A 15,670-nucleotide genomic window follows, 5' to 3' on the forward strand; every position below is an offset into this window, starting at 1 on the left:
CAATGGTCAAAATGGGTGAAGTAAGAACTGCCTTTACAGTAATACCTTTGAATGTTAATGGTTAAACTTCCCAATCAAAAGACACAGATGGGTAGAATGGATAAGTAAATATGAGCTATCTATACGCTGTCTACAAGAGAATCACCTTAGACTCAAGAATACCAATAGCCTGACCGTGAAAGCAACATGGAAAAAGATATTCCACACATGCAGTAACTTAAAAAAAAAAAAAAGTTGAAGTGGCTATACTTATATCACATGAAATAGACTTCAAGAGAAAAACTGTTAATAGAAACAAGGAAAGACATTATGTATTAGTAAAAGGGGCAATTCGCCAGGAATAAATAACAATCATAAATATATATTACATAACCAGGATGTCTCAAAGTACATGAGGCAAACACTGGCAAAGTTGAAGGGAGATATAAATGATTCTACAATAATAATTGGAGACTTCGATATACTACTCTCAGCATTGGATAGAACATCTGGGCAGAGGAGCAATTACAGAGAGCTTGAATAATAAGATAACTGGACTACACCTAATAGGCATATACAAAACACTGTACCCCCAAACAGCAGGATATACATTCTTCTCAAGTGGTCATGGATCATTCTATAGGATAGACCATATGTTGGGTCACAAGGCAGATCTCAACAATATCAACCTAACACCAAAGCCAATCAAAGCCAGATAAAGATATAATGAAAAAAAGAAAATTACTGACCCATCTCCCTAATGAAAATGGATATAAAAATCTTCAACAAAAGACTTGCTAATTGAATCCAACAACACATTAAAAGAATTATTCATCATGATCAAGTGGGCTTTATACTAGACATGCAAGGATGGTTCAACACAAGAATGTCAATCAGTGTAATACAAGACATTAATAAAAGAAAGAAGAAAAATCACATAATCCTATGAGTTGATGCAGAAAGGCATTTGATAAAATACACATCTTTTTTGATAAAAATACTACAAAAGACAAGAATTGAAGGAAACTTTCTCAACATGATAAAGGCCATATATAAGAAACCCACAGCTAACATTGTACTAAATGGTGAAAGACTGAAAGTTTTCCTGTTGAGATCTGGAAAAAGACAATGATGTGCACTGTCACCAATGTTGCTCAATATAGTGCTAGATGTTATAGCTAGAGCAATTGCAAAAAAAAGAAATAAAAGGCATTTAAAGGTAAAGTAAATAGTCTCTGTGTTTATGGTTAAATATAAGGAATCAATAAAAAAAAAGTACCTTCTAAACTGAAGCATTTAAATGGCTAATTCCAGGGGTCATTATTGGTTAGAAACCTAAATTGATATTAACAACAAAAAGTAACTTTATAACAGGAAAACCTCCAAAGGTCACCTCAATCTTGCTATTAAAGTGTAAGGAAAGATAATTTTGACTACTTTGGGAATCCTAGATTTTAATAAAATAATTGAGAAAGCATTTTTTCTTGTAAAAACAAACTCTTAATGTAATCATGGTAAAAGCATAGAAGTAAAAACAAAGTACTAAAATGGTAAAAACATTTGATATGTTACACATTGCATTGGAAGTGTTTAGAAATTTATAAAAAATTAAGAAACTTTTAATATTGTTAAACTCTCTTGTACATTCAAACCAGACCTTCAGTACATTGCATGTCGTCCCTCCATTTGAGTTATTGTCTACTTTGGTCACTGAAACCCCTAAAACAATAAAAATATCCACTATATCTTTGAACATACTCCTGAAGTGGATGGAGAGTACACTACAGTTTCAGACTCTTGCAGCAGTCAGCAATGACTTGATATGGCCCGATGGACAATGGACATTGCCTCCAGACTGGCTCTGTTTCATAGTGCCAAAAGGTGCTATGCACTACGCTGGTGAAACACTGGAGCCTTACCTTCCTAGTCTCTCTCTAGGGTCAGCTGTGTTACAGCGTGCTGGCTGTGTGAAGGACATACCAAGAGGAGCAACAATTATCAGAGTACTGTGAGTAGAACTTAAATAAACACAATTGTCATTATGGCCTGCTCCCATGGAGAAACAACATGTATGGTATTGCAAACTTTAAGCTTAGATCTATTAATTGCAGCTGAAAGAGGAACTTGTGCATTGATTAATATTAAGTACTTTACCTATATGTCTGATGATTATGATGATATCTTTTTCTATTCTAGATCATATGCAGAAGGGTATTGAACATGTTAAAAATCCTGGTAAGCTTAATTAATTTTCTAAGTGGTTAATGAATGTGCCTATAAGATAAAAGAATTGCTCTCTTAAATGCTGTCTTTATTTTGCTTGCAATATGCTTGTCTTGTTGTAGCCTATACTGTCTTTGTAAGTTTACATCTAGGGCAGTGCCTCTGTTCATACCTCTCCTAGTTGTTCTAAGCATAGCCACGGCTGTGGGAACTGGGGTTGGCAGTTTATACCCAAATCCAGCAGGTCTACCACAATCTCTCCCTAGAGTTAACCAACAGCATAAAAGAACTCAAGGAAAAGTGCTGTTTCTCATCAAATTTGGGAGGGTGCTGCCTCTGAGGCCACCTGGCTTTTCTCGCTATTGTGGTCCAGTATGTCATGGCTGGCTCCCTTTTTGGACCCACCTATTACTATTTTCTCTATCCTTTTAATAGAACCATGCATCTTCAGAATTCTAATTAAGTTTATTTCTTAATCAACACTTTACTAGTTATGTGGAAATTTCATCTGATTCCAACAGGGTACCAGACCCATCTTCCCTCAACCACAATAGAATATCCAGAAAGGTTATGCTCTGTCAGGCAGGGACTACTGACCTAACAAGCAGGAAGTAACTATGGAAAAATGACCATTGCCCCTAAGCACCCCTTAAGGCTAAAGGCATGAACTCTCTGAGGGGTAGTTGAGGCAGGTTAGTACAGGGAAATGAGGAGAAGATGAGCCACAACATAGTTGACAGACAATATGGTCAACAGACAACATGGCCATGAGACACTACCGAGACCTTGACCTTGACCTTGAGGTCCCAGTTGGGACTCTTTCCAGGGTTGAGGGGAGGCCCTGTATATTCCAAATAGGCCTCACCATTGGCCCCCACCATTGGTGGGGTAACCAATAACAACTGGGTCCCTTCCCCTTAGCATTGGCAAGGGGAGGAATAATTAATTGCTTAAAAGGTAACCACACAAGCCAAATCTCACACTCCCTGCCTAGAGGAACCTGCATCAAATCTCAGTGCATATTTCCATACTTCTCTCCTATTTCTCAGCAAGCTCTATTCTTTCCCCCTGTTTCCCAATAAACTCTTTTTACCAGCCTAACAGAAACAATAAAAAAGAAATAACAGGCAATCAAATTGGAAAGGAAGAAATAAAACTTTCACTATTCACAGATGATACATCCTATACCCATACCCAGAAATCCCCCCCAAAAAAAATCTACAGCAAAGCTGCTAGAGCTAATAATTTCAGCAGAGTGGCAGGATAAAATGAAAATTATAGTACTGTTTCTATACACTAGTAATGCACAATCTGAGGAGGAAGCCAGGAAAAAAATTTCATTTACAATAGCAACTACAAGAATAAATATTTAAGAACTTAACCAAGGACATAAAGCTCTTGTAGTCAGAAAAGTACAATGCACTGCTAAAAGAAATTAAAAAGACCTAAATAAAGGGAAGAACATTTATTGCCAGAAACATCTTAAAAAGGAAAGATGAAGTTAAAAGATTCTCACTGCCAGACTTTAAATCATATTAGCTAGCGACAGTGGTAAAAAACAGCACAGTACTGGCATAAAAATAGACACATTGACAAATGGAACCAAATTGGTGGTGAAAAGGCAGCCCATTCAATGTGAGAAAATGTTTGGAAACCACATATCCAATAAGAGTTTGATTTCCATCTATATAAACAAATCCAACAACTCAACAATAAAAGAGCAAGCAATCCAATTAAAAATGGGCAAAAGACTTAAATAGACATTTCTCCAAAGAAGAAACACAAATAGCAAAAAATCTCATGAAAAAACATTAAATATCATTAGGAAGATGGTGTCAAACTAGACAGACAGGGCTCAATTTTCTCACAAAAACAACAGAGAAAGAGCCAAAAGTTGACCAAGGGACCTGCTTTAGGGATCAGCAGACCAGAACAGTGCTTCACAACTCCCAGGAGGGTGAGGAACAGAGAGATGAAAAACCCAGAACAACAAATGTGAATTACCAAACCCATGTGGCAGCCAGGAAGGGCCCCCTTACCCCACCACCAAAATATTAAGCTGGGATAAAATATCTGGCTTACTGCAGTGGACTGAGAGAGGAACAGACATCTTCCTCCCTGTCAGCTGTTATAAGGGAAAAGGAAGGGAGAGTCAAGGAGCTTTTCTTCAGTGAAGAAGGTTGCTTTGAACCTTGGTGGTGGTCAGACCAAAACAGGAAAACGGAGGTTGAAACACCTCCCTGGAAGGCTTGCCAACAAGTGCCATCTCCTGGCCAGTCATGAAAATTAAATGGACAAAAACTGATTTAACACAATCCCAATAAAAATCTTAGCAGCCTTTTTTTCAGAAGTGGAAAAGCCAATTATCAAATCTATTTGGAAAGTTAAGGGCCCCTGAATAGCCAAAACTGTCTTTAAAAAGAAGAATAAAGTTGGAGGACTTTCACTTCCTGATTTAAATGATATTACTTAGCTACAGTGGCTAAAACAAAACAAAACAAAAACCAGCATGGTACTGGCATAACGACAGACAGACTGACCAATGGTACTGAATTGAGAACTCAGAAATTGACCCTCACATCTACAGTCAAGGTATATTTGACAAGTTTGTCAAGCCCACCCAGCTGGACCAGAATAGTCTATTCAACAAATGGTGCTGAGAAAACTAGATAGCACTGTCCAAAAGAAAGAAAGAGGACCCCAACTTATACAAAGAATAACTCAAAATGGATCAAGGACTAATTATAAAAGGAACAACTATAAAATTCCTTAAAGAAAATTTAGGAAAACATTTTCTAGATCTTTGGTAGGCAGTAATTTTCTAAAGTACACCCAAAGTATGAGCATCAAAAGAAAAAATAGATAAAGGGGACATTCTCAAAATTAAACACTTTGCCCCCCCCCTCCACCAAGGACTTTTTCAAAAGGGTGAAAATGCAGCCAACTCAATGGGAGAAAATATTTGGCAATCACATATCTGATAAAGGTTTAATATCAGTGATATACAAAGAAATCATACAACTCAACAATAAAAAGACAAACTACTCGATTAAAAAATGGGTAAAAAGACTTGAAAAGATAAATGTCCAAAGAAGAAATACAAATGGCAAAGAAACATATGAAAAAATGTTCAACATCACTAATGGTTAGGCAAATTCAAATTAAAGCTTCAATGAGACATTATTTCACACCTGTTAGACTGGCAGCTATTAAAAAGCTGGAAAACTGTAAATATTGGAGACGATGTGGAGAGATAAAAACACTTATTCACTGTTGATGGGAATACAGAATGGTATAGCCACTGTTGAGGATGTTTGGCAGTTCCTAAGGAAGATATAGATAGACTTGCCACTGACCTAACAATACCATTACTAGGTATATAACCAAAAGAACTGAGAGCAGTAACACGAATAGACATTTGCACACCAATGTTTATAGCAGCATTATTCATGATTGCCAAAAGTTGGAAACAACCCAGATGTTCATCAACTGATAAATGAATAAATAAATTGTGGTGTATGCCCATGATGAAATATTAGGCAGCAGTAAGAAGAAATGAAGTCGTGAAGCATATGACAACCTAAATAAACCTGGAGGACTTTAGGTTGAGTGAAGCAAGCCAGACACAAAAGGGCAAATACCACATGATTGTGCTATTGTGAACTAAATATATTATGTAAACTCATGGAATTAATAATTAGAATATAGATCACCAGAAAATAGAATGAGGGTAGAGAATGGAAAGCTGATTGTCAATCTGTGCAAAATTGGTTAAAATGTTGTAAATTTTTGGAAATAAATGGAAATGGTAATAGCACATCATGGTGTTTGTGACTAGCAGAGCTATTATATAGGTAAAAAAAGTGGCTGAAAGGGAAAGCCTAAGGATATGTATATTACTAGAAGGAAAGCTAAAAAATGTAACATGGAACTGTATAACATAGTGAACCTCATGCAAAATATGACTATGGCTGATATTGCATATATGACTGTTTTAAAATATATAAATACAAATAATCTAGAGAAAAGGGGAAAAGAATAGCAGCTATGTATGACAGAGGAAGCATAGAGAGATTGAAAGATGATGAATTTTGTTTGTTTGTTGGTTTGGTTTTTGTTAATCATTATTATTATTGTTACTGGAATAATGAGAATGCTCTAAAAATGACTGAAGTGATAATGCACAAATATGTTACCATACTGACTCCCATTGATTGTACACTTTGGATGTATTTATGCTCTATTTATATATATCATAAAATTGATTTGCTAAAAAATGTTCAATATCACTAGTTATTTGAGAATTGCAAATCAAAATGACAATGAGATATCATTTCACATTGCATAGAATGGTCATTAATAAAAAAACAGAAAACAATAATTACTGGAGAGGATGTGGAGAAACAGGAACACTCCTTCACTGTTGTTGGGAATGCAGAATGGTACAGCTCTGTGGAATACAGTTCGGCAGTTCCTAAGGAAGCTAAATGTAGAAATGCCGTATAATGCAGCACTTCTTCCACTAGGAAGATATACAGATGAATTGGAAACTGTGACAGGAGCAGACATTTGCACACTAATGTTATAGTGGTACAATTTACAATTGCCAAAATATGGAAACAAATTAAATGTCCATCACTTGAATGGATAAACAAAACGTGGTATATACATATGGTGGAATACTATACTGCTGTAAGAAGAAATGAAATTGGACACAGGATAACATGGATGAACCTTGAAGACAATATGTTAAGTGAAATAAGCCAGACACAAAAGGACAAATATTGCATGGTCCCACTAATATGAACTAAATATGAAGAATAAAAGCATGGAGTTAAAACCTTGAGTATAGGTTATTAGGAGATAAGAGGAGGGCCGAGAAGGGGTATTGATGCTTAATGTTTGTAGAAGTTTTAATTAATTTACCTGTGACCGTGTGGAAATGGATAGAGTTGATAGTAACACATTTTAGTGAGTAGAACTCATGCAGCTGGTTTATAAATGGAACTGCGGCTGAAAAAGGTAGTCTAGGGATGTAAATGCCAATTGAAAAAAATCTAGAGAATAATCTAGGGACTGAATAACATAGTGAACCTAGAGGTGGATGAGAATTGTGGTTAATAGTAAAAATGCAAGAATGTCCTTCTATGAACTAGAACAAATATACATCAGTATTCCAAGGTGGCAAGAATATGGAGAAGCATAGGAAAAATACAATTAATATAATCTATGGGCTATAGTTAACAGCAATACTGTAATATTCGTACATGAATGCCAATGATATACTGTGTTAATAATAAGTATAGAAAAAATATACCAGAGTAGGTTATAGACCAGAGTTGGTGGTATTAGTCTGATGATACTATCTCATAATCTGTAACAAATGTTCCACAGCAAGGTAGTGTGTTGCTGGAGGGGTGTTACAGGAATTCCACACATGTGCATGATTGTTTTGTACATTCACAACCTCTCAATAAAATATTTTTTAAAAAGTGCTATCATCAATTGCAACAAATGTCCCCACCAATGCAAGGTGCTAATGGTGGAGTGGTATACGGGAATGCTGTATTTTATGCATGAATGTCCTGTAAACCTACAATTTCTCTAATTAAAAAAAAGTAACTGTAAAGCTAAAACTTATGTAACCATTTCCCAGGTTAAGAAATTGAACACCGCCAGCCTCTGAGAAAACTTCCACTTTACCATGTTTCCCACCCCATCACAATCCCTCAGTCCTGTCAAAGGTAACTATTCTCCTGAATACTGTGATAATCATTTCCTTGTATTTTTATAAATATTTTTTGCCACCATTTTATATATCCCTAAACAAGATAATTTAGTTTCACTTAGTTTTGAACTTTTCGGAATCATAAGCACATATTCTTTTCTGACTTGCTTCTTTGACTCAACCTTATGGTTTTTATTTTTTAGAACAACGTAGTTTTATTTTTTATTTTTTAAAAAGATACTTAGATTACATAAATGTTACATAAAAATATGGGGGGTTTCCATTTGCCCCGCTCCCGACCCCTCCCACATTTTCTCACATTAACATCATTAGTGTGGTACATTTGTTACATTTGATAAAATGAATTTTGGAGCATTGCCCCTAAGCGTGGATTATAGTTTACACTGTAGCTAAATCATCGGCATTGTGATGTCTAGTTTTCATTTGTTTATTGTATTCTATCTTATAACATGAGTAAACCACAATTGATTCATTCCACTAATGATGGACATTTCAAGTTTCAGGCTATTACAAACAGTGCTGCCATCAGCATTCCTGCACTGGTACCCTGGTGCTCATGTACAAGGCTTTCTCTGGATTCTATATCTATGAGTGGAATTGCTGGGTTATTGGATGTACATATATTTAACTTCATTAGATGATGCCAAACAAGTGATTGTACCAACTTAAACTCTTATAAACCATGTGTGAAAATTCACCTTCTACCATATCCTCATCAATATTTGGTATTTTCAGTCTACTTAATTTTAACCAAACCGGTGGTTAGCATAGTGGTATCTCATTGTGTTTGAATATTTGTTTACCTAATTTTCAATTAGCTTATACATATTTTACTATTTTTACTGACAAACACTGGTTCTTTATTTAGTATTATTTCATAAGCTTTTCCATGTAATTATGTAAACTTTGTAAACATTATTTTAAAATAGCTACATAATATTTCATAAAGTAGGTATGCCAAAGTGTTCTTAACAATTTCACTAATATTGTATGGGAAGGTTTTCCCCAAATTTATCTTGTAACCAATCCCACAATTAATAAATTTGTATGTAAAATTTAGTATTATTTCTTTAGGATAAATTTCCCCAGAGTAGAATTATTAAGTTGAAACACCTGAACCATCTTATGGACCTTCATGAATAATTGCCAAAAATAATATTTACATATCTTCCATCCATGCCCTAGAGTAGCTATTTCACTCAGCAGTATTTTATTATACATTTTGCAAAAACTCTTAGTGTTTTGAAGTAAAAAATGGTCTCATTTTTTCACTTGATTATTAGAGTTTGAACAGGTCCCCTATGTATGATATATCTTCTTCAGTTAATTGTCCAATTTTTTGACATTTATATGAGCTCTCCATTAAATTAAGATGTAAGCCTTTGCTATCATACTGCTATAAAATTTTTAGGCAATTTATTGGTATTTTTCTTAAATACAATGATGTTTACTTACTCAAAATTTTCCTTCGCTTTTTTTCCTTCCCTTTGTATTAGAATGATCTACTCCCTTCAGAGGTTGCATAATTATACAAATTGATTCTAATCTAATTTTATAGAAAGTTTAAAATATTTAACATTTGTTTCGTCTGGAACTTATTTTGGCATTGACATCAATTTGGGAAGAACTGACATTTTTACAGTACAGAGTGTTTCCATGCAGAAACATGCTCTGCTTAAAACATTTTTTAACATTTCTGTAAGCTACCTCCACCCCCTAAAAAAAATCAATAACTTTCATTCTGGAGGAGCAGAGTAATTTATTTCTGGGGACTCTTTATTGATACAGAAAAGGCATTTGTTAAAATACAGCATGCTTTCTTGATAAAAACATTCCAAAAGATAGGAATAAAAGGAAGCTTTCCCAAGATGGTAAAGCACATATGTGAAAAACCTACTGCTTGCTTTGTACTCAGTGGTGAAAGAATGAAAACATTCCAGCTGAGATTAAGAACAAGACAAGGATGCCACTGTCACCATTATTATTCAGTATTGTGCTAGAAGTTCTAGCTAGAGTAATTAGACTAGACAAATAAATAAAAGGCACCCAAATAGGAAAGGAAGAAGTAACACTTTCATGACTCCCTGATGACATGATCCTATATCTAGAAAATCCTGAAAAATCCACAAAAGAGATACTAGAATTGATAGACAAGTTCAGCAAAGTGGCAGGATACAAGATTAATACACTAAAGTCAATCAGGTTTCTACACACTACTAATGTGCAATCTGAGGAAGTCAGAAAATGAATTCCAATTATAATAGTGACTAAATCAAATATTAGAAATAAAGTCAATTAAGGAATAAAGAACCTGTATTCAGAAAACTGCAAAACATTGCTAAAAGAAACCAAAGAAGATTTAAATAAATAAAAGGGCATTCTGTGTTCATGGATTGGAAGACTAAATATCATTAAGATGTCAATTCTACCCAAACTGATTTATAGATTCAACACAATTCCAATAAAAATCCCAACAATCTTTTTTGCAGAAGTGGAAAAGCCAATTATCAAATTTACTTGGACGTTTAAGGGACCCTGAATAGCCAAAAATGTCTTTTAAAAGAAGAATGAAGTTGGAGAACTCTCACTTCCTAGCTTTAAATGATACTACTTAGCTACACAGGTAAAAAGCAACATGGTACTGGCATAAAGACAGACAGATTGACCAATGGAACTGAATCAATAATTCAGAAATTGACCCTCACATGTACATTCAAGCTATATTTGACAAGGCTGTTAAGCCCACCTGACTCGGCCACAGTAGTCTATTCAACAAATGGTGCTGGGAAAACTGGATAGTACTGTCCAAAAGAAAGAAAGAGGATCCTATCTCACACCTTATGTAAAAATTAACTCAAGATGGATCAAGGACCTAAATAAAAAGTGATAACCATAAAACTCCTTGAAGAAAATTTAGGAAAACACTTTCAAGATCTTTGGTGGGCAGTAATTCCTTAAACTTTATACCTGAAGCATAAGCACCAAAAGAAAAAATAGATAAATGGGCTCCTCCTCAAAATTAAACACTTTTGCACCTCAAAGGACTTTTTTAAAAGGGCAAAAATGCAGCCGACTCAAAGGGAGAAAATATTTGACAATCACATATCTGATAAGAGTTTAATATCCATGATATATAAGAAGATCATACAACTCAACAATAAAAAGATAAACTACCCAATTAATAATAGGCAAAAGACTTGAAAAGACAACTGTCCAAAGAAGAAACATGAATGGCAAAGAAACAAATGAAAAAATGTTCAACATCACTAGCAATTAGGGAAATGCAAATCAAAATTAGAATGAGATATCATTTCACACCTATTAGATGGGCAGCTATTAAAAAATCAGGCCACTGTAAATGTTGGAAATGATGTGGAGAGAGAGAAACAATTATTCCTTGTTGATGGGAATGTAGACTGGTACAGCCACTGTGGAGGACTGTTTGGCCATTCCTAAGGAAGCTGAATATCAACTTGCCATGGGACCTGGCAAGTCAATATACCCAGAAGAACTGAGAGCAGTGACACAAATAGACATCTGCACACTGATGTTCATAGCAGCTTTATTCATGATAGCCAAAAGTTGGAAACAACCCAGATGCCCATCAACTGACAATGGATAAATCACAAGATATACACATGGTGGACTATTATGCAGAAAAGGAAGAAATGAAGTCATGAAACATGACAACATGGATAAATCTGGAGGGCATTATGTAGAGCGAAGCAAGCCAAGCACAAAAGGATAAATACTGTATGTTTGCTCTATTATAAACTAAATATATTATGTGAAATACAAATATATTATGTTAAATATGAATATGGGTAAAGCTGATTTTTCTTTGAAGCTGAACAACTGTAGGCTAATACTACAAAAATTTTAATTTCAGGCAAAAAAACACATTGTACTAAGTCAGTGGTTATTAACACTTTTTGTTCCATGGTTCCCTTTGCCAGTCAGATAAAAACCACAGACCCCTTAATAAGTCCACACTATACAGTTTTATTTATTATTTATTATTTATTTATTATTTATTATTTAATAAATAGATCACATCCGCACCAACATGTCCCCACAAGAATGTTTTTTTGAATTTCAATTCAAGTTCATGGACCCTTTGTTAAGAACCCCTGTTCTAAGTGAAGAAGAGCAGACACAAAGTACTACATATTGTGTGCTCCCATTATATAAAAAGTAAATATAAATTAATTTATAAAGATGAAATTAGATTAGTGATTATGTGGGGCTGAGGACGGAATGCTAAGGGGTATGGAGTCTTTCTTTCTGGGGTAATGAAATGGTTCTAAAATTTTTGTGGTGATGAATGTACAACATTGTGATTATACTAAAAGTCACTGATTATACACTTTGGATAGATCATATGTTATGTGAATATATCTCAATAAAACTGCTTGACAAACAAATAATTGTGCAAGAATAGCCAAAATTAGCAGCTGTATACAGCAGGGGAAACAGAGATTGGGAGAGGTGAGGAATTTTCTTGTCTGTTTTTTGTTTATTATTATTGAAATAATGAAAATGCTCTAATAATGATTGAAGTGATGAGTGCACAACTATGTGATTGTATATTTCAGATGAATTGTATGCTTTATAACTATGTATCAATAAAATTGATTTGTTTAAAAAAAAAAGTTACCTCCCTGGCACCAAGGAATTATTACCAATCACCAACTAGCAATGCATTTAGAAAAAGACTTAGACCAAAAGGGGGACATATTAAATACAAATGAATTTTTATGGCTAAGAGATTTCAAAGTGAGTAGGGAGGTCATTCCAAAGGTTATGCTTATGCATATCTCAGGAGGTTCTCGTTGACTACCACAAGGAACATTGCCTCAAGCATGGGTGTTCCTGAGGGCTCTAGAGACATCTAGACACTACAGGAAGAGCAGACAACTCCAAGAAATTGGCACTCGTCATTGGGCCTTACCTTGTAATGTGATAACTTACCTCCCCAATGTACCAGAGCAAGACTCATTATAATTTTCCTACACATGGTTCTTCTGCCCGTTTTATTTGAACCTATAATTAGCGTTATACCCATTAAATATATGTCCCAGAAACTTAAGTCTTCCAGCTGTTCATATGTAGGTTGAGCTCTGAATCTCAGCAGAATTGTAGCCAACACCTACTCTCCAGTTCTTCAAACTCACCCAGGAGAACTAACAAAAGGATGATGACGGACAATGCCCATCCCCCAAAACAGAGAGTATCTACAACTGCAAGCAAGGAAGTTCCATCCATTCGCCCCATGGGATCTAAGCCCCATCTCAATAAGAAACAGTGGGGATCACCATACCAAAATCCTCAAGATTGAGAAACAAACAAACATTAAGGGAAATGAAAATATGGACTAAATTAGGCTTATTATTATTTTATTAATGGAACAACTTATAATATCAATAGAAATAAAAACAGTGGTCACCAGAGTTTCGGAAGGGAGGGAGAAGTTAAAATAGATGTAACATGGGGCATTTTGGGGACAATGGAATTGTACTGAATGATATTGCAGTGACAGATACAAGCCATTATACATTTTGTCAAACCTATAAAAAGTGTGAGGTGCAAAGTGCAATCCATCATGTAAACTATAGACCATGATTAGCAGCAATGCTTCAATATGTGTTCATTAATTGTAACAAACGTACCACACTAATGAAAGATGTTGTAAATGGGTGAAAGTGTGGAAAGGGAAGGGGTGAGATATATAAGAATCCCCTATATTTTGATGTATAAAGCGCCCTTAAAAATAAAGGAAAAACTACTGGAACCATTAAAAAAAGCAAACGGAAAATACAATTGTAGATTTTAAAAATAAAATCGTAGGAGTTAAAATTGGAGATAAATGGACAATCCCCAATATTTTGGCCACTATGTTTCTAGAACACTCTCTCAGCTTATTTGCTTTTAATAGAGGCAATATACCCAAGCCATCTATTAGATCTGACACTATAGGGCACCATCTTCTTGACCCCTTCACTAGTTTAGCTGGTCCTTGTTACATACTACCCAATATTTGTAGACAGAATGTTGATTGTTTTCACTTCTTTGTTCAGTCTTTCAGCAGGCTGGAAGAGGGTAAGAGAGATCAGATGAACAGCCGCTATGGTGTATTTTGTTTCTTCTCTCTTGATCTACAACTTCCTTATTACCCTGCACAGCAGAGCCCACCACTTTGTCAGAGGAATATCTGCTCCTGTACGTGAGACTATCTCAGGAATCAAATTATTATTATTTTTTTAAAGATTTATTTTTTATTTATTTCTCTCCCCTTCCCCCCCCCCCCCCCCCAGTTGTCTGCTCTCCGTGTCCATTCACTGTGTGTTCTTCCGTGATCGCTTCTATCCATGCCAGCGCCATCGGGAATCTGTGTCTCTTTTTGTTACACCATCTTGCTGTGTCAACTCTCCGTGTGTGCGATGCCACTCCTGGGCAGGCTGAACTTTCTTTTGCGCTGGGCGGCTCTCCTTAAGGAGCACACTCCTTGCATGTGCGGCTCCCCTACACGGGGAACATCCCTGCTTGACACGGCACTCTTTGCATGCATCAGCACTGTACATGGGCCAGTTCCACATGGGTCGGGAAGGCCCTGGGTTTCAACCATGGACCTCCCATGTGGTAGTCCCCTTTCAATATTTAATCTCTCTCAGTATGTTTTAATTCTTTTGTGGAAACATTAAAACTTTCATGTACTTACATCTCTATTTCTCAATCCAAGAGTTTAAATAGTAGCTCTTGACACGTGCTTTATGAAATGAGGATGTCTATAAGCTATTTTTCCTTCTATACTTACATGTGTCATTTCTCCCAACCCCACCGAGAATGGCTCCCTTGTCTGTGTGCTCATTGCATCTACTCATCAGCTTGTTGTGGCTGCTTGTTGTGTATGTTCATTATCTGCTCATCTTCTTTAGGAGGTACCAGGAAACAAACCTGAAACCTCCCATGTGGGAGGTGGGTGCCCAACTACTTGAGCCACATCTGCTGTCTTCATTGTGTCTGTTCATTGCATCTGCTCATTGTCATCAGCTCAGTGCATTAGCTTCTCTTCTTTAGGAGGCACTGGGAACTGAAACCGGGACCTCCCGTGTGGGAGGCAGGCACCAGACTGCTTGAGCCACTTCCACTCCCATATACGTGTCATTTTTGACAGCTGCAATTTACAATGCCAGTGTTGTTAAAGATGTTATACTTGATTCTACAACTCAATCAACTTTTTCATGTTTTGCCCATGGTTAATTATAAAAGTTTTTTCAACTAACAGATATTTAATTTACTCTGACTTAGAAGCTGAATTCATTTTGGCCTCTAACTAGAAATATAGAAATATGGACCATGATGCAAGGCAGCCAGTAACCCCCAGCCAGGGCCAGCTTTGCACAGGACACCACACTTCTAAGGGTCCCATGCTTGCTTTAATACTCTGCTGTCACCATCTTGCAATTCTTAATAATATTTTTAATGAGAGGTCCCACATTTTCATTTTGAACTGTTCCACCTCAACCTACACCAGAAAAGTCTTGCAGTCAGTGCATGATATGCTATTAATCTCCTGCACAAGTGGATTGGTTTTCATTAGCTACCTACTGCCAAAGAAAGGAAAAAGAGCATAGTAGCAGCTACACTTAAAATTTCACCCCCTGCCCTACAGATTCTACCTGAAAATAGAGCACACTGGGTCCTACGGTGTGAGCTGAC

General features: G+C 35.9%; 1 protein-coding gene across 1 annotated transcript in view; it reads right to left on the reverse strand.

The window, feature by feature from the left end:
* ASB4 (ankyrin repeat and SOCS box containing 4) overlaps positions 1 to 15,670 on the reverse strand; it is a 77,467-nt gene that overhangs the window by 30,202 nt on the left and 31,595 nt on the right. The window lies entirely within an intron of this gene.

Source organism: Dasypus novemcinctus, chromosome 5 (genome assembly GCF_030445035.2).
Source record: "Dasypus novemcinctus isolate mDasNov1 chromosome 5, mDasNov1.1.hap2, whole genome shotgun sequence".
Classification (NCBI taxonomy): Eukaryota; Metazoa; Chordata; class Mammalia; order Cingulata; family Dasypodidae; genus Dasypus; species Dasypus novemcinctus.